This window comes from Leptidea sinapis, chromosome 20 (genome assembly GCF_905404315.1).
Source record: "Leptidea sinapis chromosome 20, ilLepSina1.1, whole genome shotgun sequence".
In the NCBI taxonomy this organism is placed as follows: Eukaryota; Metazoa; Arthropoda; class Insecta; order Lepidoptera; family Pieridae; genus Leptidea; species Leptidea sinapis.
The window spans coordinates 4,237,225-4,260,904 of NC_066284.1; the positions used below are offsets into that span (position 1 = coordinate 4,237,225).

The following is a 23,680-nucleotide window of genomic DNA, read 5'->3' on the forward strand; positions in this document are numbered from 1 at the left end:
ACTGCTGCACATTTTTAAATTAAATTTGGCGTGCAAAAAGTCAATCAACGGAATCGCTGTATCCGCTGCATAAGTTACATTAAACCTCTACTGCATAATATGTAGTCCTGGTACCTATTGCTAGGATGACACATGATTTCAACAGCTTTGAAAGACATTACTATCACTGCTACCATATTTATGTTCTCCTGGTGTCTATGTAGTAATATGTCGTGAGCATGGCGTCAGAATATATAAAGATATACTCGCGTCATACACAAGAAAATCTCTTCTTTCACTATGATCGTTGGTACCAAGACACTGTATAATGCTTAATATCTCATTTTGTCCCACGAAATTTAATGAATTTATTTATGTGTCCGTCTCTTTTACTGTCTCGCTTTTTCGTTTCATCGACTTTCCTCTTATAATGTCCTCGTCTATGGTGTCTACTATTTTCTTTAATTCTTTATTTGTAGCAGTATAATAAGCTGTTACGCAGATTTCTGTATTTTATCAATATACTTTGAATTAATCACGTCACAAAATCAATGATCACGATAAAAGCCAAAACTTCACCCATGACGTCATTTATACAGGGTGGCGCAATAGAACGTTCATATTGCATCATCTTTTTTCGCGGGGTAGAAAGTGCGCGGGCGGGGGGAGTCTGCATCGTTGGGTAGGCGGGCTCATGGAGTTTTAGTCACTATGAGTCACTTCGACGGGAAGCGTCGCGCATTTTGCGTGCGCGCATTTTATGAGAACTCTCGTTCAAACATCGTTACTGGGCGTTTATATTGTTCTGAATATGGACTACGGCAAATTAGTGAAGCTCCGAGTGCTAATTTAATTAAAATATGGGTACAGCGTTTTGAAGAGACTGGTTCAACGTTTAAACCACAAGCAAAAGGTCGTCCAAGAACATCTAGGACCGACGACAATATTGTGAGAGTTATGCAGTTTGTACGAGGAGATCCACAAATGTCTACTCGCAAGAGATCGTCTGTCTTACACTTATCGAGACGAAGTTTGCAACGAATTTTAAACTTGGATCTTAAACTGCATCCTTACAAGCTGCAGGTAACACAAGAATTGAAAGAGTCTGACTTCGGAGCAAGGCTCGCATTTGCTAATGAAATGCTTAATCGATTTTCCAATTTTGACAATATCCTTTTCTCAGATGAGGCCCACTTCCATATCAATGGGTCCGTCAAAATTGTCGTTACTGGAATAGTGAGAATCCCAAACTCAAGCACCAGAAACCACTGCATAGTCCTAAAGTGACAGTATGGGCAGCAATCTCTGGTAGAGGAATAATTGGACCGTTTTTCTTTGAAAATGCGCGGGGGCAAAGCGTCACTGTTAATACCGAACGCTATGTTGGAAGGTTTTTTGGCTCCAGAGCTTGAAAATTCAAAAATAGTGAATTCTAGGACTTGGTTTCAACAAGACGGAGCTACCTGTCACACATCAAATGACTCCATGGCGGTTGTGAAACAGATGTTCCCTGGCAGACTGATTTCGAAAAGAGGTGATATCCCATGGCCCCCACGTAGTCCAGACGTGACGCCTCCTGACTTTTTTTGTCGGGATACCTCAAGAACAAAGTCTACAGCAATAATCCGAAAAACATCGATCAGCTCAAGGAGAATATCCGTGGTGAAATAGCAGCAATTACACCAGCATTACTGAAGAAAGTTTTCAATAACTTCCGTTTGCGATTAGAGGAGTGTCGTCGTAGAGAGGGTCATCATTTAGACGATGTTATTTTTAAAAAATAAACTTCAGTTATTTCTTAATAATACCTCAGTTTTATTTTAACTATACCTTTTGTATTTATTTTTTAATCAATATTTTAAATATGCATGTTCTATTGCGCCACCCTGTATAATTCACAGATATAATTCATATGTCATATAATTTAGGGAGCCTAGCCTGAAGTTAACATGTGCAATTGCCTTATTTTATACTTTTATTGTTTTTTAATATATTTTTAATCTAGGGACTTTAAAGATTAGAGCATTCCCCCATTTTCCCCCTTCCCCATTCCCCCTCTAAAAATAATGTTAATATTAATATCAAACTAGGTCAGTTTTAAGAATCATTTTAAATATATTAAATTTTTTTTAAACCAATTTTTTATTTGATTTATTGCAGTCGTCATGCCCATTTACCTTTTCTTTTTTACTGTAAACAATATACCCTTGAAAGCAGTCCATTGGCATAAGCAAGAAACATTGAAAAAGATTTATCAACCTATCCCATTATAAATTAAAGAAAATTCAAAATTAGCAGTAATTTAGTAAAACACAAACTTTTTTATTAAAATTGGCTCATAATTAAAACTCTTTTAAATCGTTACAAATTTTTATCATCACTGGTTTGATCTGAAAATATACACGTGTTTGGAAGAATCAACCATTTCTCTCTTAAATATTAATGATATATAAGTATTCAAGTACTAAATGGAATAAGAAAAAAAGTGCTAAATGCCGCTGAAGAAAATATCACAGGAACGGAAAAGATACGTACTACGACTCCGACTGCGTGGAAATTAATGAAAATGTCAGTATAACATAATACCAGATCATATAAAATATAAATTAATGTAAAAATCAATAAGCAATGTCAATTTGCAATAAAAAAGTATCCTATGTGTTATACTAACGTGCTAAATTTCATACTATTCCATCCAGCTGTGTGATTGAGTCAACAGAATACCTTTGGTATCGCATTAATAATATATATTTATATGAAAGTATCACCTTTTGCGCGATAAAAATTCAATAATAAAGTTGTGTATCGTAATATTTAAAGAGACCGTTAGACAACACCTATTTTCCGTGAGAAGAAGTGCGGAGACGACCAAGACATTCGCCAGATACCTAGTCATGCTCTGTTCATTACAATACAGTGCTGTTCAGTATTCTTGCAAAACCACTGTATAAAATACAAAATTCTGATCGGCATCTAAATTACGCTCTTCAGATGGTCTCATTAGCCCAGTAATATTATTAGCTACTTGGCGGCAGAAAAATGTACTGGCACCTTTTTTCCAGCACCAGCTGGCATCAGGCTAAGAAACCTCTCACTTGCACTGTTAAAAAAACACACACACTTTTATAACATTATCTTAAATATATCCGTCCATTCAATTTCCTGCAATAAAATTAATTAACTATATTTAAAACAGTTATATAATACACAACGAAACACGACAAATGTCAACAATGAACGTTCCAAAAGTATTATGAGTTCAGACAGTGTGAAAGTTAAATAGATTGATGGTTTATCACGTGCGAGACTGAAATAGTAGCGACCAGACAAGTACTTACCGTAGTAATTAATTTCATAGCTCGTACACTACGCGTGTGTACTCTAAATCATATCATACTCAAAGCGGTTTACGCGCCATTTATTTTGTTTTAAACCTTCACAGCAGCTGAACAACCGTAAATTCGGCCACAGATGTCTTTGGCTTCCGGATGAATTTATTGTATATACGCTAATGTAAGAGACTGTTAATTTGGATACAGTCTCTATCAGCAGTCGTGGCCGAGCGGTTAAGGCGTCTGACTAGAAATCAGATTCCCTCTGGGAGCGTAGGTTCGAATCCTACCGACTGCGAACTTTTTTTTCATAAATTTTAAAATAGGTTGTTTTTATATTGTTAAATGTTAAACAGTTATGTTTTTTATCTTGAAGAACATTGGGTTGCTAAAGTAACTAATCAACAACTTTTCTTTGAACTATGTTTTTATCTGTATCAAAAATTACTCATATATATATATAGTTTTATTATATTAGATATTAGCTCATTTGATTGTAGATGATCATCTCCAGAAACAGCCGATTGATTAGAATATTTCCAAACTACTTGTAAATTCTTAAACATTTAACTGTCTCGGAAGACAAACAAAAGTGATAGACTGTGTGAAGTGATCACCGCCGCTCATGCTGTTTTGGGAGAAAGGCTTGGAAACAAAAACAAAATTGGTTAACGTTTAAATACATAAATAACTCTAGGTTCTATTCTTCCCTTAACCATTATTATATATTTATTTTTATAAGTTGACTATGAAGGTTTCTCTGAATAAAACCGTTTTAGGACGGTTTTCTCCACTAAGCTTCATCGCCACTTGACCACTCAAGACGAGCATACCGTCTACCCTTTTCTAGGTGCGCTTCCAACCCGAACTTAAAATCTGTCTTGACCAGTAATAACCGTTTAATTTAAAACACTAGAGGAAGCTATTTATGAAATTCAAAAACTTGCGAAAATCCTTTGGGTATGATTCAAATTAGCACAGAGCTATCGAATATTTCCCAATTCATGCGCATGTAACTGCGGGATTTAACTAGTGATAATTATACGAATTGAACACTGATGGCATTTGTATGTCTTATCTGAACATAACAACACAATTAATGATAACGAGAACACATAAATGAAACATACAGATAAAACATAAAGCGTCCCACTCATTGATCTGGCTCAGCTCTCATTAAGTACGTTGCACGTGCTAGCCCGGAGCACAAATACTTACGGTGTGGCCACGAAAAGCCAAGATTAGCGGAGCAGCACTGTACTCAACCCATACGCTGAGATTAATATAGCGAACTTCGAATTTGCTCAGACTTTACTTACGTAAATCATAGCTGGGTGTAGTGCCGCTAAAGGATTCTTGAAAAACTCAAAAATTTTGAGCAGCATTACAATTGCGCTCGTCATCTAATAAATCTAGACATAAGATGTTAAGTCTCATTTGCCCAATAATTTCACTAGCTACGGCGCCCTTCAGACCGAAACACGGCTTCACGGCAGAAATAGACGCCGTTATGGTACCCATAATCTAGCCGGCATCCTGTGCAAAGAAGCCTCCCACTGGTAAAAACTGTACATAGACTTTGCTCACACTTACGTAAAACATAGTTGAGTATAAGCTTAGCATAATCTTTAGTTTCGTTTTTAAAGTCATTTGACAGCTGAAATTATAATGAGGTTAATCTAGCCAGAAAAATGGAAAAGTCAAGTTCGCGTTTTATCACACTCAGCTAAGTCTACGTATGCTCTATAGATCTCAGCCATAGAACTAGTATTGAAGGAACAAATTTGCTAAAATCGGACGCGAAATTAAATTCTTGTGAGTAAATTAATGTTTCTTTCCTTTTAGCGAGCCAGATGACGTCTTAAATAGCAATGGATTGATGAAATATAACTGTAAAACTATTTCTTGTTCTTTATTCGTGAGACAGTATTTTATTTACGGTGACGCCGTGACCACATTAGACTATAGAACTCTATATATTTCTAGCGTTCTGAAATTAAAGCACAAATTTTACTTGCAAACTTTTATAAAAATCTCTATATTATACATAATATCTGCATACAAACAAATAAACAAACAAACAAACAAACAAACAACTTAAGAGTACATTATTTCCCCATTTGAACTATTCAATCAATGAATCAAATTATTTATTATCGAAAGACATGGAATGTTATGATGGTACAATATTACAAGTGTACTAAAAGGCTGTGATCTGCTTCCATTCCATAAAAAAATATAGAAAATACTAGAGAGGAAAAAAATCTAAATATTATTTTATCCGCTCAAAGCGTAGCCTAAAGACCCCGCTGGTATCAGCATCATCATGGCCATACTGTAAAGCTGCCTTACCAATGACCAACGAAGATGGAGAACAATTTACTGAAATGTTTGCCTAGAGCCCTGCCGGATATTGAAGCACATCAGACATATAAGAAATAGACAGAACTCTTAAATTTGTTATTCGTTATATCTTTGTCGGCTGAAACTTTCACATGCCGTTAATTTTTTTTTAATGAAAATAAGGCAAGAGACGAGCCGGGCGTTCAGCTTACGCCCTGCCCATTACAATGCAGTGGCGCTTAGGATTATTGAAAAACCCAATTATTCTGAGCGGCACTACATCTGCACTCGTCACCTTGAGACATAAGTTGTTAAGTCTCATTTGCATAGTAATTTTACCGGCTACGGCGCCCTTTTCACGGAAACACAGTAATGCTTACACATTACTGCTTCACGGCAGAAATAAGCGTCGTTGTGGTACTAATAATCTAGCCGGCATCCGGTGCAAAGAAGCCTCCCACTGGTAATGATCAACTGATTTAGAACATACTATTCGTCTAGTCAACTGTTGTCAGCTGACACTGTCACAGGTGGTTTATGATCAACTCAAATAATCACTTAACATTTATATGTAAATAAAATACTAATTTTATTCATACTTAAACAGCGATACGGTATCAGATATTGACAATCATTCTATTAGTTCATAACCAGTGACATTATAGGCGCAAGAGACACTCTTTTAGTCTCAGCCTGTTTAAATCTTTAATAACAATAATAAATCTTTATATATCCATTAAAACTTATTCTGTTATACAAATACTATCTTATTACAAATATACCAATCTTATAGAAAAGTAAGCAGAAATTTTTATATTACAAAGTTGTAAATTTATAATTCTAAAAAAATCTCATTTAGGTCAATTAAATAATATGTTACATTAGTGCTGATAGGTACTTTAGTGATGTCTAAACTAAGTAGGTAAACTACATATTATGTCTAACTGGTGCAATGATGTGATCCTAGTCGTAACGGAGAATGGAACGGCATTACTCATTTTGAAATGCATTGACTAACCAACTGAGCTAACCGTTCGAGTGACGTATTGTCATAAAATCTTATATGATTTGTTCAACTCTCAGGTTGTGGCTTCATCTACAGGATCTACTTTACAGTTAATAACCTGCTCAACCCCAATATTTGTATATTAGGAAATTGACTTGCGATGTCGCACTTGTAAATCTAAACAATTTGTTATGTTTTTAAAGTCTCAGGTTGTGGCTTCAACTACAGGATCTACTTTACAGTTGATAACCTGCTCAACCCCAATATTTGCATAGCTGCTGAGAGTTGAACAAAGCATACAAGATTTTATGACGATTCGTCACTCGAACGGTTAGCTCAGTTAGTTAGCGCCGGACGTCGTGGGTTCGAGTCCCGCATCGTGCATAAAATTTTGTTTTTCAAATTTTATTTGTGTATTATTTAATCCTAGAAGTGAAGGTTATCACTTAAAAAACATAACAAATTATCAAGTTGTCTAAATACTCGTTCCGTCAGTAGCTTCCTTCTTCGTTATCAAAATTATTGCTTTTTAACCGATTTCTAACCTTTTTGCTCCTTAGGAGGTTCTCAATTCGATCGGTAATTTTTTTATGTATGTACACCGATAACGCTGAGATTTATGATCTGATTTACGTTATTCTTTTTTAGTTCGATGCTGAAAAGATGCCATTTGGTACCTTAAAAATTTTAAATAGTTTGGCCCAGTAGTTTTCATTATGTGAAATTTAATGTCAACTGGATGATAGAGTTGTTTTATGTGTACGGCTTCTTTTTTCATTCAGGTTGATTGTATTTTATTATTATTAACTGACACTAAATTACTCTATAATATACTATACTTACTGCCGTTTCTGACTTTAGGCTTTACAAAATACTTTATTTATGAGAAATGTCATATTACCTGTTAATCTATATTTATTTTTGGACGGAATTCGAAGGCTGTGTCTGTCTTTGAATAAATAAGACTATGTTTTGTAAGTCAACGTGAAAGCTTCTAACTCCACAGTTGCAAAACATGACAAGCGTTTATGATGTTTAAACGCTCGGCTCCCAATATATGTAACTATATCTAGCTCTATAATTAAGTAGATATAATGTATAAATTGAGTTCTAAATTTGATGTTTAAATGTATGTTTACATGAATTTATGTATGTTTAAGATAGTATATTGATTAAATATATCATTATCTTGTAACCCATAACACAGGCTATATATGCTTAACTTGGGGCAAGATAAGTTGTGTGAAAAGTGTGTCAATATTATTATAATCATTATAATTTTATATTATCTAATATATAAAATTCTCGTGTCATGGTGTTAAACATTGAACTCCTCCGAAACGGCTTGACCGATTCTCATGAAATTTTGAGTGCATATTGGGTAGGTCTGAGAATCGAACAACATCTATTTTTCATCCCCCTAAATGTTAAGGGTGGTCCATGCCAAATTTTTTTATTTTAATTTTTTTGATTATGAGTCAGCATTAAAAACATACATACAACTTCAAATTTTCACAGACTTTCCACGATCAAAAATATAAGTGCTTACCTGGGTAAAACTAACATAATTTCTATTAATATTATAATAACTCTGGTCTAATCTAGATCGGTTTTTACATCCAAAAACCACTGTATAATTAACCAATATAATTATGCAATGTATGATAGAATTAACATATTTAAGTACAATAATTATTCATTTATATATATAAATAAAAACCAATAAGGCGACCTAAATGATACCTATTTTTCTTCCCAGTCTGACTCGCGCTTGGCTCGTTTTTAATAACATCATTGATTTAACAGTGGTGCGCTACCTGTTAATACGACAAAGACATCAAACAGCATACAATTATTATTTCCGTGGGCAGAGAGTCTTTGACATTCAACAAACATACAGTACGTGATGAACGTAACCACATTAGGGCGGTACAACTGCCACCCTGTTGCAATATAACTTTTCGTCATGGGATTACGAGTCCGCACCAGGGATTTAAGGTTTCATTACTTTGTTCCCTAATGCTGTGACCACGTGCACTCACTACTACGAGTTCTCGATCCAATGCCGAATGTGGCAGTACAATAGTCAATACTATGCTTGTTGGGGCTCAATCTTTGAGGGCTTCGAAATCTAAAGTTTAATAAGAATGTTATATATACTCTATTTTTAAATGTTGAACTTGTAACAATGCTGTTCAAAATACATGTCCTAAGATAAAAAAGAATAAAGTGTACTTAATTTTTAAACTTAACTCTATCAAGGCTAGGTTAACTATTACGAAATACTACTATACTCATCGAACAAGTCTCCCTTAGTCGGTTTGAGCTGAATTTACCTGAACTAGCGTTACAGTGCCGAGGGTGACGTCTCAGTCCCATTCAATGCCCACCAAATAAAGTGTTACTCACACCTATAGTGTCCCTTCATAAGAGAAAAAAGTAGTACTTTATTTTTGTATTCTTCAAAGTTCAAAGTAACAAAAAAACTGCTCAAAAGACTTTCGTATATTCACATCGTTAAATAGTAAGGGTAGAAGGGAAGCTAAAGACGTAGGGGTAGGTTTACAAGGGAGCGTAGCGATGCGAAACCTCTAATATACAAATATTGCGGACCAAATGAATATATTCGGGCCAAGACCCTCCGAACAAGTGCGCCATTTGATTAAGTCACAGATATGAATGTATGAAGCTATAACTGTGGGGAGAGAAACTCCAGACTCGAAGATAATTGACCCGAAGTGGAAACTATCGTACTTTGGATTATACATACAAATAAACGACAAAAAAAAGAATGCATGGAATAACATTATTTCTTCTTCATACAAAGATTCTTCAAAAAAGACTTAGGTAAAGGATTTGTTCAAAGCTACAATTGCTCGAAGTTTCTCGAAATCTCGACTGATTCGGTATTCCACTATACTTTATAAACTTCTTCCATTTGCAACATTTTATAATGTTCCTTCCGCGGTGATTCCAGATACGACAAGAGTACCTTCTTGAACAACGCGTATATCTCCACCGGCCGCTTCTGTTATTCCTGTGTTGTTAGTGATAATTGGTGATCTCTGATATTTCATATTCATTCTTACTTCAGATTCCATTAAAATGGTCATATATAATCATCTACTATCTAGTGAGTGTGTTTTCTATGGATAACCGATGTGATTGTGTAATTCACTAATTACTCTTAATTGAAGTAAAAGTATTGATGATTGTTACAAGAGATCATGGTTTAAGAAGGTACCCGCAACCTCATTTGTCCTAATATTCCTTAAAAAAATTCAGTAGTTTCTAGTACACTATAGATGCTATTGACTGATGTATATGTATGATAGCGAAACAAATGTTTTAACGCCAAACCTGACAGTTGTTCTCATTTGAACGAATCCTTCCAGCAGCACGTCCCAAGTGTCCCGCTAATACTCCATATGGCGTTACACAATGCGCAATACATAAACAACCAGATAAATGCGAACCCTTGTGACACTTACGGCTCCCCCTTTCTATCGCGATTTAACTCTAATGCCAACGGCAGGGCAGGTCAGTTTATATTGGGCTTACAACTTTAGTAGTATGGGGCGGAAAAACTGATGCAACGACATGTGCATGCATTAGGGCTGATGAGACAATCGGACACCAGTCACTTATTGCTTGCAACTGGCCTTGTTGACGTCATAATGCTATTATCCATGCACGATAACGTATTCACAGATTATAACTAACTCGTTCCTATTCTCATACGTTATAAGTTACAATGTTATCCAAGTATGGCTGGACTATTTGGGGCTTTAAAGCTTTTGATTGGTCAAGCCGTTCCAGAGAGTTAGCAACCGTTTCAGGTTGCAGTAAGTTTCTGGGAGCGATACTGGAAATAGGAACACCGACAATATATTATATGATTTGGGAGAGGATATAATAATATTTAATAAAGGACTATATTTCACACTTGTGGTAAATACGTGCCTGTTTGGAACAGCGGACGGATTTATCTGATAATAGTAGATATAGACCTGTAATTTTTGAGTTTTTGTCCCTGTGCCTGATTAGAGTGCAGGCAAGTAATTGAAACAGAAAATAAAATAAATTAGGATGTGATAATAGAATAATAATATATGACACTATTTAAGCACATTATCTTGCTTTCAAGGATTTTATACCTCTGGTATAAAGTTGCCAGATTTGGTCACGTAGCAGCTAGGGACTTTTTGCGATGTTTTTTTGGAGAAATCACAAACCTTAACTCGAAGATACTTTCTACGGACTGCCAACACATATTTTAAAACATGGATTTACGAAATTAACAAAAAAAAACAATGTTGACGGGAAATTTGAAGACGAGTGTCGACATACAAAAGGGCGACTAAAGATTCGAGAGCTTGTCGGGAAAAATATCTATGGGTTCGAGTAATGTATTTTAATCATAATTTGCATAGGAATCCGAGTCAGTGCCAATGTTGTTCCCAACCTTACAGTGATTTGTTTATTTATTTATTTATTGGAGATAACTAATTTATATAATATTTTCAATATTAAGAATAGATTATAAAAATTAGAAAATTACCTTCATCATAACCTTAAATATGACGGTGTACAAATGAACAATGATTACTACTTTATATAAATAAAAAATCTGCGAGAATATGTAGAAAAAATAATGGTTTTCACTCCGGGAGTGCCGGCAGAAGTAAAAACTTGAACATTTACGTTGTGCATATTTGAATACTTTTAAAAGGTTAGGGAATAATTTCGCACGAATTGCTTTATTTATCAGTATAAAAGTAGTAGCATTTTTGTGGTTTATGTAGGGAGTTTAAGGTTAAGCATGTGTTCTTCGTATCTTTTTTTGAGCAGAAGGAGTTTCGTTTTATAGCATAATATTTTGAATGGACTTGGAACTGCTGATTGATACAAATATAATCTTCATGGCCAAAACTGGAAATTTGAACTATAAATTCATCATTTCAAATTACTAATAATTATAAATATTTAAACATTTTCGGGACGTAATTAGGAGAAAAATGAGAGAACATCATCTATTGGCTCATTACCCTTTTTTATTTGTAGTCAAATTATTCCCTGTGCTTTATGATCTTACCTGGCAACTAATTCTACTTATTTCTAACACCCTTATTGTAATCTAGGGTCAGGTAAGAGGGCGTCCATTGTCGTGAGGGCTCTTCACGTTCGCCAGCTCTCTGCACTTCAGCTCTCTAAAGTACCTTCCGCTACTGCAATATCATAGCTAGGACTGGTTAAGCCGGCCCAGTTAAAGTTTTCCTAACAATTTCAATCTAGGGCTAGCATAAGTATTTAATCAGAGAACATCTTATCGTATGATCCATTTTCACCGTCCAATTGGTGGTATGATAGACGCCTCATTGCAGTGCTGCGACAGGACAGCATGGCCATGAGCCTCAATTAAGGATTGGTCTCCGCTGCGCTCCAACTAGAGAACGCACTACCTAACAACAATAGCTTTTTAAAAGTGCTTACTATCTAATAAGTAGAAGCAATTAACATTTTCTCTTTAAGTAGGTATCAGAAAGACTATTTCTACAACCCTATCTACCTAGATAGATACCTGGGTACCTACCTACTGTGGGATAAAAACTAATTTTCATCTCGTTTTTGGAAGCTGGGATAGCCTGGGTATTTACTGATTAGATATTGGCACAGAGTACATAGTAAGTAATATTATTTGAGTAGGTAGGTATATTATGCTAGAAACCTAAACCTTAAATCTCTATTAATCAAACATCTGGTGGTAGATTTGCCAATGAAAAAATAAGCTAGAATCGAAGGTAATAATAATTTTATCACCTACCGTTAGGAAGCTAATGAGTCAGAAGTAGTTTAAGAGTAATAAACAATGATGTTAATAACTGGCAATCATTATGATTACAACACCATAAAATAATTGAAATAACATTATCAGGACAAGTAATGAGGGAATCGAGTTGCAATACTCAGAAGTATGCAGAATCTAGTCAGCAACTAGGTATCTAAGTGACGTGTGGTGACTTGGTGAGGTGTCACCTAGCGACACAGCGGCGCCACTTGGAACCTGAGCTTACAGAGAATGTGCGAGTGTCCACGGTTACTTGACACTGTGTATCAGAATACGATGTCTATCTAAGACGAGGAATAAATTATTATTAAGGATTTTTTTTTGTAGAATTATAACTTCTTGCGTGCGTACGTATGCCTAACCTGTTTTCATAGAACATAATAATGTCCCTTGAGCCAAAGCCATCAGCTTCATTATTTGTTTTTCTCACGACCACGCAGTTCACACCTCAGCGACTACAGAATTCTTACGTAATTGATCTATGGGAGTGTGCTTCGTTAGCTGCTCGTATATCTAAAGTTCAATCTCTTAACAACTTGCCTACCAGTGTTAAAGTAATCGACACCGGTGACAAATACGATACTGAATTAACATCTTAATTTGTCGTTTACGGCTACAGAAATAATGACATTGACCGTAAGCCGCTTTTGATGCGGTGGAATGAAAAGAAAAAAAGAAACGGTAGATTGTATCGTAAGACCTTGGGTATTAACTATTAAGTACTTTTACGAACACTATGAACTTTTTAATTCGTGAGTTGATTAATTGATTTCAATTTTAAAAGGTGTTAAGCTATTCTTTAATTTTACGTCGTGACCATTTTGAGATTATTATCTTATTATAATTTATTTTAGTAACAATAACAACTATTAATCAATCACACACACAAGAAAAACCACAGAAATAATCTCCATAGTTGTGGTCAAATATAAATTAGGTCATACATCTTAATATATATATAAATTACGTGACACGTTGTTTGTGCTCGAACCAATGAACGGATTTTAAAGGAGATTACTTCATGGAGAGCAGTTTGGTCCAACTTGAGAGATAGTATAGTTTTTATTTCAATTTGGGACCCATAATTATTTTTATTTTCAATATTTGTTTTATATGGACATATTTTCTATGAGAGAATTTCGTGACGCACGGTTTGACAGTTCTGCTGTGAAACAATTTCATTAAAGCAACAGGAAGCATATTTTACGAAATAATTCTTGATGTTATGAAATATTATTGACTAATTCATAAAAAACAGTTTTTATCTATTATGTGCAGAACAACTTCTGTCGGATCAGCTAGTACTATATAAAGCACAAAGAAAAATCCAGACCTTACCACATACCATCAACTAAGCCCTACAATCCGTAACGGTCTATAAAACTGCTTTATAACACGGACTAGTAAAAAAAGAAGGACTCCGCGCTGTGATATTAGTAGGTGAAGCACCTTTATGCTAGCGTGTGTGCGGTTACGGGTTCTACCAGATACACAATTTTTTCTCCCTTAAATAATCATATATCCACAAATACTTTTATAGTATTGTTTTTACAGTTTTGCACAACACACGACGGTTTTTTTTTCTTAATTTTATTGAGACACAAACTGATCTGTCACAGACCATGGCACATCTCATAATGGCCGCCGATCAGCTTGTAATAGTGTAGTGTATGCGTGGGGCTAAGTATTTACACGTTTATCGGCTTGTTTTGGTGCCTCACTGTTGTGTAAGGTGACACGGAGTTCTTCTTATTTTACTCGTCCATGCTTTATAAAAGCTAGTAAGTATCATGTCAATGTTAAAATATATGTTACTTAAATTATACTTAGTATCATAGAATGGTTATTTCCAATAATAAATCAATGACAAATTTTATTCACTCACAATTTTATTGATAAATCGTTTTTTAAAACAGGATAAAACTGGCTACACGTTTTTGAAGTCGTATCTATATTACATAGTCCGACTTTATTTTTGGTAATAAAAAAATAGTGGTGTAAAAGATAAAATATCGATAAAATGTACTAGAAAAAGGTAAAGTAAAGGATCAATCTAGTCAAAAAAAAATAAGTGGACTATAACCATTCTTCATTGTAGTTTTGGATACAGGATATGTTAATAAAACATATCCTGTGTTCATCCAGCTAATAATGTATGTGTATTTTTTTTTATGAAAATAAGGGACACGACGAGCAGGACGTTCAGCTGATGGTAATTGATACGCCCTGCCCATTACAATGCAGTGCCGCTCAGGATTCTTGAAACCCCAAAAATTCTGAGCGGCACTACAACTGCGCTCGTCACCTTGAGACAAGATGTTAAGTCTCATTTGCCCAGTAATTTCACTAGCTACGGCGCCCTTCAGACGGAAACAGTAAAGCTAACACATTACTGCTTCACGGCAGAAATAGGCGCCGTTGTGGTACCCATAATCTAGGCGGCATCCTGTGCAAAGGAGCCTCCCACTGGTGAGTATGTGTCACATTTAATTGAGATCTATTCAGTCGTTGTGACATGATTGAATTACAAACATTAAATCAATTTCAAGATAATGCAGCAATATTAGTATAGAGTTCTGCATCCAATTTTCGCCCCCAAAACCCCCCTGAAATAATGGATGTTCCAGATCGTTAGAGCCGTTAACGAGGTACGCAAAATATATTTAGAGGTACATATATAAGCGACTTCTTCTTCGAATCAACGAGCGTATAATACGCCATTATGTTTTTTTAGAGAAAAGTAAGAGTTCGAAGAGATAAGAAACGCTGTTAATTTAAATAAATTTATCCATTGTTTTGATCCATCATTTTATTAGGGTTCCGGAGCCAAATGGCAAAAAACGGAACCGTTATAGATCTCTTAGCATGTCTGTCTGTCTGTCCGCCCGTATGTGACAGCCACTTTTTTCCGAAACTATAAAAAACTATACTGTTGAAACTTGTTAAGTGGTATTCTGTGAACCGCATTAAGATTTTCACACAAAAATAGAAAAAAAAAACAATAAATTTTGGCGGTTTGGGAAACCCTCAAAATTTTTAGAAATGAAACTCAATTTTTTTTCATTAAATCCATACGTGTAGGACTCTATCTAATCCATATATATCTACGATCGGTCTTCAAAAATGAGGTTTCTAATATCATGTTTTCTTAACTGAATAGTGTGCGCGAGAGACCCGTCCAAAATGCTAAAATGTGTGTGTAAGGAACTTTTAAAATTAAAATGCCATATTTCATAAAATTTTAAAACATTAATACAAAATACGCATCAATTTTACCGATAAGTCGGGAAACACAACTTTAACAATGTTCAAATTTACATAATAAAGTGTGTGTGTACTTATTATGTCTACCCGCAAGAAGTTATACTTCTTTGGCCTAACGAAGCAAAAATCATTAAAATTATTTATTCCTCGTGCTATTCAACATTTTTCGAAAGAACAATTTTGCAAAGATGGCTGTGTCAATTAATTATTGAATAATGAATACGGCTGTATGGGCTTGAACCCTTTGCCTGTCCTTATAATGGACGAAGAAACAAAAAAATAAAATAACGAATGACGCAAACGTCAGAGAATTTTAGGAACTAACTTCAAACTGGTACTTTTATGTCACAGTGATGAGCGCGCATCTTAAAATTTCACTCTAATAATTTTTTCATATCGCGCCTAAAGAAGTATACTTCAAAAAATATATGTGATATATCTACTAGGTACATAGACACATATAAACAGCAAAGTAAATTTATCTCCAGTCATAAAACATAAATAACTCTCGTGTAAAGCATAACACTATTGATAAGGTTTCTAGAAACACTCCAAGTGTCGACATAATTATTGGATTTTGTTTTCGCACTTCAGGTTTCGAGTTGCTGAGAAAAGTTTATCAACAAACTGACACTTCGTAACTGTAAATGTAAATGTGGTAAGATTTGAGAATGATTAAGTGTTTTTCAGATAAACTTGTATTAAGAGTTTTATCAAACCGAAAAATATTCATAATGGTCCGCTAACTTTAAACAGCCGCTAAGGAGTGTTTTTTCTCATTCTGACTAGGACAATAGAAGAAGACAGAGTGAGAATTAGCAATGCTTTAAGTTAGCAGACTATTATGAATAAGGTGATAAGTGTTGTATTTAGTAATCGTAGTGCTATCTCGGTGTTACCCAAATGTGCGAACGGGAGAGATACACCCGTAGGCAATTTTAGTTTATTTTTTATGTGAAATCGCTAGTTAGGAAAAAACCTCTTTTCTACTATTCCAATTGTCCAAAATTTTGATTTTGATGTCAACCGCTTGAGCAGAATATATTTTTTTATGTAAGAGGAGGACAGACGAGTGTACCGGTCACCTGATGTTAAGTGATCCCCGCTGCCGACATTCTCTTGCAACTCCAGAGGAACCAGGAGCGTTGCCGGCCTTTAAGGAAGGTGTACGCGCCTTTTGTGAAGGTACCCATGTCGTATCGTCCCGGAAACACCGCACAAGGAAGCATTCCTCAGCTTTATTGTACGTGGAAGAAAGTTCCTGTACTGTGGGGGAACGAAACACACCCAGATGGTGAGGATGGTATCCTAAATTGTGGTGTGTTGTGCGAAGATTGAATTCGGCATCAGGAATCAGGTTACAATCATCCTTCCAGATAACCGCGGAATTGGCAATCGCTCGAGATTATTCGAGTATTCCAATGATGTCAGCAGTCAGCAATTAGAGTGTATTAAAGCCTGTGTATGAAATGAAGGTATACTTTTAAATAATATATAAATGTATAAAGTCATTATAAAACCTGATTTTTTAAGCACACGCCAGCCCTGTCCAAGTAAATTCACCCTTCTTTTTTTATGTTAATACACAACCCAAAAACTTTCCATTTACTTAACTAAAACAACTGCTCCAGACTTCAGAATTTGGCAACCCTATTCCACATCCGTTTTAACCCACTTTATTAATGCGGAAACATGAAAATTTAATTTATATAAAACGTCATAAAACATTATTATGCGCGAAGTTGTCACCTAATACATGCCAAGTGAAGACACGTTGATGTGCTCTGGCACCTTGTCGCTATAATTTATAAGACATAATGATCTCCTTGAAATGTTTTATAGTATGAAAAATAGCGAAAGTGGAGTTGCAATAAAAATAAAGACATTAAATCTATAATCAGGTCATATGACAAGACCGCGTTTAGAGTTATTTCAGTGTTAAAGATTTATTAACCTAATGTTTAAAAAAAAGATATGATTTTTATATACAGCACCTGAAAGATATAAATCAACATTCAAAAAGAAGAAAACCTTCTTTTAAAAAAAAATTACTACATTGTTTTCGCTATTAAAAATCTATTAGGTTCTTAAAAACTACTAACACAATAATCAAACCTAATAAAGTATAATAATAAATGAAAATCTTATTTTAAAAACAAAATTAATAAAATAAAAAACGCATTAAAAATGAACAGACGATAGTAATGACGGTCCACGTGTACAACCTCGTTAATATTCCCTAAAACATTTCTGCAATTAGGCATAAAAGCCTGATCAATATACTACGCGATGGGGGCGCCACGTGGCGTTTAAGTGAACTAACGAGGCCACGCGTCGAACACACGACACCGCACACTTAATGCATTCATTATATTTTTTAACCCATGTTACCTCAGCAACTTCTTTGATATGTCCCCTTTTACATATAATATGTAATTTTATTTAATATTTTTTACCTAAAACTTAATTATTTCTGAATAAAATAAAAATTAAAACATATTTTCTTTACAATTTGATTATAATAAATATGGTATAAGAAATTAAAAGTTTTAAATTGTGTTGTACACTATGATCATTATGCAAATGTCACACAAAAGGTTTTTTGGCTTAAATATGAATTTATACGCTATTTTCAACTTTATCAATATCGGCCCTGTGGCGCAACGGATAACGCGTCTGACTACGGATCAGAAGATTCCAGGTTCGAATCCTGGCAGGGTCGCAATATATTTTTTTTCTACAATATATCTTTACTTATTTAATACATGTAAATATATTATATATTTTTACTTATTTTATACATTTTAACATTTTATAGTAAAAAATTACAAGTTTAAATGTGCGAACAAATTACGTATCTAACAAAATAAATGTGCCATTAAATTAACCGATTTCTTTTTAAACATAAGTTTGCGATAACTATTTCTTATCTGAGGGCACGGGCGAGCTGAGACCCGCAAGATGCCAAGTATCAAAATATTTTAACACATTTTATATTTTATTTCAAGTGGTAAATCACAGTTGACGATAACCCCAGTACGAGATAAACTATTTAAGTGGTTTTATTACTATTATCTGTGTGAAACAGTATTATGAGTAAGTACAGACTTATTATTTGTTATGATAATTTTCAGATATTTTAAGTACCTATTTTTTTAGTAGGAAAAACAAGTACTAGTGTTATGCGCGCTCTGACGATTCTACTTAATGTGAAAGTTTGTATTTACATCACTCAAAAGAAAGCTGAACAGATTTATATGAAATTCTCGGCTAACCCGGCTTTTACCAGTGGGAGACTCCTTTGCACAGGATGCAGGCCAGATAATGGGTACCACAACGGCGCCTATTTCCGCCGGGAAGCAGTAATGTGTAAACATTTCTGTGTTTCGGTCTGAAGGGCGCCGTAGCTAGTGACATTACTAGGCAAATGAGACTTAACATCTTATGTCTCAAGGTGACGAGTGCAATTGTAGTGCCGCTCAGAATTTATGTTTTTTTCAAGAATCCGAAGAACAAGAAACGGCATTGCATTGTAATGGGCATGGCGTTCCAATTAGAATCGGCTGAACGTCCTGGTCGTCTCGTCCCTTATTTTCATAAAAAAATTACAATTTTAATGTTAATTATTCAAGTTTCAACCACTCTTATTTCTTATGAAAGTTCACACAAACGTATTTACGAGTTAACAATTACATAAAATGTAACCAATATTAATTTCTGAATAAGTTAAGATTTTTTTTTATCTAGCATATCTCCGCTTGTAAAAGCTGTAATACCTATATATTTCTAAGACTTCTCCTATTTTATTAAAAGCCCGCTGAGTGTGTTGCGCTCATAGAAATCTTAGTAATATTATTAAGATTTCTATGGTTGCGCCCAAGTTGCGCCCATTCTTCTCAGGTCTGAGGCATTCGTTTTATAATGGGTGGTAGTTTTTTTTGGCTTTCAATAAGTGATGTCACATCCTATTTTGAATAAAAATATTTGAATTTGAATTTATCTTGCCAGTGTATAAAGTATTGGTGGACTTATTTAATATACAAGATAACTGCTCCAGCTAAATTCATGAAAATGTTCAAGGTATCCAAAAAATAAATCAAATGGCTATGGCTTCTAACTATTTTTAAAAACTTCCCAAAACATTGGCCAATAAAGTGAGCCAAATTCAAATTTTTGCTTTGGACGTCAACTTCTCGGCTACCCTGTATAAAAGTATTTTATAACTTTGTTATACTGTACCGGCATAGAAACAATGGCAAAATAATTGCGTTGGCATTTCGATAGACTATTAACTTACATATTTGTAATAAATACCTACATTAATATCACTTACGAATCTATTATTATATATATGTTGAAATATGAAACCTTGTACATATTTGCATTCATTAGTGTAGCGGTTTTAATATAATCGTCAGTAAGAAACTTTCACAATAAAAATATTATGATTTATGATGATTATATCTATATTAGATTCTATAAACATGATCGTAAAAATCACGCTTTGAAAATACGTAATACGTGAACAATAATTAGTGTATTTTGTGACTGTCTTCATAACTGTGTATACAAGAGACTGTATGGAATATGGGCCCTAGCCTATTTTTGTAATCGCTCATTTCGTGTATATCTCACTAAGCGCCCCCGCCGCCCGCACCTGTCTCAGTCCCCTTTGTCTTCATACCCCCGCGCCCCTGTACCCCGCAGGCGAGGACTGAGATAAACGGTCGGCCTATAGTTAGAGCGGAATTATCTTTAAGAACCCTTTAGCTTTCACTATATAAGTAGTATTAACTCCATGTTAATACAAATTAATAGTAAATACAATATTTTTGCTGAATTTTGATTCTTTTTCCTAAAAAATAATTTTCTCCTATAAACAAAACAGCGGTTTTGATTGTCTTTAAGTTCTTCTTTGAGTTAATTTTATTATTTTGCCTAAAAATGTACTGTACAAATTATATTCATCGGTCGGAAATGTTATAAATATTTCACATCCAGACACATAGAGTGACCAGCCCTGTTAAGATAGGGCAGTAAGCTACCATGGGCCGCCGCCGGGCAAAAGTTTAGTCAACCTTCCTTCGTAGGAATAAAAAGAACTGGAATTTGTCCTACAATTTCAGATCAGTAAGTGCCTAAAACATTTCAAAAATGGTGGTTTATTGTTTTAAAACTCAGTGATCTGTGTACGCTGTGGGAATGTTTTATCAATATTTAATAACTTTTTTAAAGTGTGTTTCTTAAGCAATCATTATTATTCTTAAACTAAAGAAGAAATGCTCGATCCATACACCATAATTAGGTAGGTATCTAGATAATATGTGTTTCCAGAATATTAATTCAAGAACAAAAGGCTATAAGACCACATCAATAAAATAGTTGAATCTATTTTTATACCCGTTATCAGTTCGGGTTCAAGACCGGTTCCGGCCGATAAGCATTCATCATTAAACTCAGCTTCATAAAAACTCCGACCTTTTACAACCCAGATATGAAACTCGCGTTATTCCTTTTTTTTAAGGTTTTTGATTTTTTTTAAATATCATTAAAAAGATTCAAATTTCGATATTTCTTTTACGTATGGAAAGTGTACTCCTAGAACACTACTGTTATGTGAACCATCATGGAGTTAAGTTCGTCGTAGACTCCATTACATCAATAATTTATGCTATGTCCATCGTGATTACCTATTTTTACCCAGCAGGCTCAGTAGAGGCAATTGATGCAAAATCTATTCGCATTTCGCAACTTTACTGTTTTTATGTTTGTTTATTTTAACCCAATCACGCATATTCAATTCGGTCCTGTTCTCTGGAAGTACTTCAAAGAATTGGAGTGGAAGTATAGTCATTTTGTTCTTTAATAAAGGAGATGAGACATTATTGAAGAACTATTTCCCTCCTGAGCCATGTGTACAAGCTTTTTTCAAGTTCATAAAGGTTCGTCTCGCCTGAAGATTCGAAAAATTTCAACTCCCCGAGCAAGCCGGCTTTTAAGGTGGATGTAGTATAAGGGACACATCCAATCAATGAGATAGATTATACAGAAGTCTGAAGAGTATAATCAGCCCCTTTGGTTTAGCAGTTATAGATTATGAAAAGGCTTTTCACTCTATCGAGTGCTGGTCTGTATTGGAGTCTATGCCATGACAGGTGACATGCTGAATGTCAATATATCCAAGCGCTGAGGTGACTATATGGTGGTGCGACAATGATATCTATAGAATCAGCAGACTGGACATATCAAATTGCGTCGAGGAGACAAGGAGACGTTATATCCCCGAAATTGTTCTCGGATGCTGTAGACAATCTGCTAATAACACTGGACTGTCATAAACATGAAATGAAAAATCGGAAAATAACAAAACAGTAAAACTTTAAACTTTTAAAAACTCTTGAGTAAGAATATGGAACTCATACATACTAGTCAAATAATAGATGTATCAATAAAGTGGTCACCGGCGGTGGACTGGACTAGGAACTAGCGATCTATAAATAGAATTGTGAATTGTCTGAAATTTATAGTTGATGTGCTGTTTTCTTTCGGTATTTTTTCGCATAGATGCACTCAATCAGAGAAAATAATTTAATCAGAGAAATTAATTAATAATTTTGAAAATGAATATTTAATAAAATGTGTCTGACTTCTTAAAGCTTTTTTCTTAATCTTCCTAATACAGAATAAAAAATAGTTGTATTTCATATTTTAACTAATCTCGCAATGTTAATCTCCGAAACTTCTGGACTTTTTGGTGGTCTTTTTACTGGGAGATGGCTAACGCAGGTTTGCGGATTCCTAATTCAAATTCAAATATTTTGAATACTTCAAAAAATATCAATTCAGAACAAAATCCGATTTGAATAGCTTGACATGTGACGAAGTCTATGTCAGCAAATTCGCGGCAGTTGCACGTGTATAAATAAAATCATTGACAATTTCAAGTAAACTCGTATTGTCGATTAAATAAATCGTTATGATAAATAAGACTCCTTCGTGTTCCGACTCCTTCGTGTCAGGCGAATCAAGATAAGTTTTTGTGGCGTGACAGCTCCGAGAAGATTCGAAATTTAAATATTATCTTACCTTTTAGACAGTTAGCGTTATTGGTGGAGCAAACATCCTGTTCACAGACAAATATTAGTTTGCTTGTCTGTCTGTCGTGACCGCGAGATGTACCGGACATCGTGGCCATCTGCTAAATACCTCACTCTTGATAACTTATCCTGTATATTTGGACTGTCTATGTTTTTTTATCGTTTGAAGATTAAACTCTCTCAAAATCTCAAACAGATCACGATTGCTACGGTGCTATGTATTCTTTGTGTTTTTTACACAGTCGAAATCTGGTGTTACAGAGGTACCCTTGAAACTACTTGAAGTACTCAGATAAGTTAAGGGGAGGAAACTGCAATACTTTGGGCGCCATAGCTGGTGAAATTGCTGCACTAATAAGACTTAACAAGTCATATCTATAAATGACAAGCGCAAATGCGATACCACTCAGAATTTTGGGTTCAATCAATAATCCTAAGCAGCACTGCATTGTAGTGCACGTATATCTTAATATCTCTTTAGCTATATAGAAAAGAAACAACTCACTACTAAACAACTACAGAGGTCTATAAACTAACATTACCTAAACTAAGATTAACGGTGCGTCAGATTTATATCTTGCATACAGTGCTAAAAGAATATAACCTTATCAGTTACGATCCCGAGAAGAATAAAACACAACGAAGAAAAGAATCTATGAAAAAATATTGTTTAATACTAGATTCACACACAGCTTCTTCTGTGTTCAAAATAACCTTTACAATAAGGCAAACAGAGTGCTGCCAATTTACCATCTCGATAGAACTAAATGGAGGGTTGTCCAACAAACATTTTTGTTTATAAGTAATTTTT

The 23,680-nt window shown here is 34.7% G+C and overlaps 1 protein-coding gene and 2 non-coding genes across 3 annotated transcripts in view; 2 read left to right on the top strand and 1 right to left on the bottom strand.

Moving 5' to 3' along the window:
- Nucleotides 1-23,680, bottom strand: part of LOC126970337 (thioredoxin, mitochondrial) — a 325,706-nt gene that overhangs the window by 188,255 nt on the left and 113,771 nt on the right. The gene's annotated exons all lie outside the window — the stretch shown is intronic.
- Trnas-aga (transfer RNA serine (anticodon AGA)) lies at nucleotides 3,528-3,609 on the top strand. The gene has a single exon. It is a non-coding gene; the product is annotated as a tRNA-Ser (tRNA).
- Nucleotides 18,422-18,494, top strand: Trnar-acg (transfer RNA arginine (anticodon ACG)). The gene has a single exon. It is a non-coding gene; the product is annotated as a tRNA-Arg (tRNA).